Source organism: Cebidichthys violaceus, unplaced genomic scaffold (assembly GCF_023349555.1).
Source record: "Cebidichthys violaceus isolate CVI_PGR_0920_01 unplaced genomic scaffold, fCebVio1.0.p SCAF_167, whole genome shotgun sequence".
In the NCBI taxonomy this organism is placed as follows: domain Eukaryota; kingdom Metazoa; phylum Chordata; class Actinopteri; order Perciformes; family Stichaeidae; genus Cebidichthys; species Cebidichthys violaceus.
Window position 1 is genome coordinate 160,665 of NW_027176337.1, and position 1,866 is coordinate 162,530.

Here is a 1,866-nt window from a genome sequence, read left to right on the forward strand (position 1 = left end):
AAACCTCTGGTGTTGCACCTGTAATGAAAAACACATCGAATTATTATTTTTTTTAGAAATAGAATATCAAAACTGTGAAGAAAAAGGAAATAAAATATCTTCGTTTGTAAAATGCTGTTGTAAATGTAGCATGAAATAAAGATTAAATCAACAGTTTGACAAACAGGCCCCCGCGTTCAGCAACCGGTGATCTGTATTAATAAGACACACACATTATTGCCGTGGAGCTCTATGTTGTCACGGCTTGCAGTTGGAACAGAGAGCACGCGGCGCACCGTTACGTGTCCACGTCTCCCGTTTTAAGCGTAAAAGCGCAAAAAAAAATATCTGCGCCGCTTCGGGAGGAGGACAGGCCTGTCCGGGCACCTCCGCTGCTCTGGAGCACATTTCTGCTCCGTTCATTACTCTGACAGTTCACTCCGCGGTCAGTGTGTGTGTGTGTGTGTGTGTGTGTGTGTGTGTGTGTGTAAGACAGAGAGAGGTTAACAGGCCGACCATCATCATCATCATCATCACCATCAACTCCCACGTTCCGTTTTGACTCTCAGCTTTTAAAAATTAGCACAAGTCAAACTTCATATGTGCAAGAAAACGGGTTTAAGCTGCAGGAGACACAAACAGTGAAAAAGCAACTTTTCATTCACGTCTCAGCAGAAATGTAGGTCAGCTGTGACAACAACAAACAGACGTGCAAAATCACAATCATGTACACGTTTTTAAATAAAAAATAAATAAATAGAAGACAAGTTGCCTCAGTGCTCATTATGAAAATCTGCCTTTTTTAAATGAATACGCGTGTATAATAAATCATAAAAATAAAGATATTTATCTTACAAAAAAAGTTTTAAAAAAAGCCACTGGAATAAAACAAATCATCTTATTTCAAGAATTGAATCGAATCAAATGTGTGTTTTTTTTTTATTATTATAGGGGACAGAAGTGACTTCTGTCTTGTGTTAATAATTGGCACTTGAAATTAAATAAATGATATGCAGTACGAAAAAAAAATATTTCATCTGACGGGCACATTTTTACCGAAATTATTTAAAGAAATATCTTGTTTTCACATCGAATATGAGACCAAAGCAGACGTAAAACTACTTTTCTTTTGATTCCATGGTGAGAGTGCACGCTTTAGTGTTAGCTCTCTTCGCATCTCGTTTTAGCTTTTCCACTTTTATCAAACTTTCCACACGCGTTTTTTTTTTTTTTTTGCTGTTGTGTGTATGTGTTTGTGTGCTTTACGTCCCGTGCGTAAAAGGAGAGGTGGCACCGTGCGCCATCTCCAAAAACGTCTCTGCCCCGGACAGTTACCAGGCCTCCCTAAAGAGGGCAGTCAAGCATGGGCTTTCTGCTCCTGTCTCCACAGCTCCCAGCGGCCACAGGCTCAGGAATTCACATTTCACAGCCTCGGATTTTCCACCGCGGCGGAGAGGCGAAGCAATTAAAACGTCGCCCGGGTTTTTTAAGAGCGTGTCTTTTTTTTTCTCTCTCTTCCTTCTTCTTCTTCTTCAGTGTAAATAGCATTCACTTCGGCAAAGGCAGTAAAAACACAATAGTTGCGCGGAGGAGAGATAGAGAGGGGAGAATGGGGGGGGGGGGGGGTATTGATTTACACGCGCATATTGTTATGGATAAAACAGACTCTCTCTTGTTCGCTGGTTTGGAAAAAAACAAAAAAAAACACTGACTTTGGGATTCAGGGCTGCTCTCCGAAATGTATCAATTAGATAAAAGTCGCTTCGGCTCGGTCGGCTCAGCCCGCTGAAAGCGCAGCGTATCCCGGAGACAGCATCGGCGGCAGAGCGCCGGGCTTCAAGCGGAGCCCCTTTGACTGCGGGCAACAAGGCGTGAGGGAGAACTAAT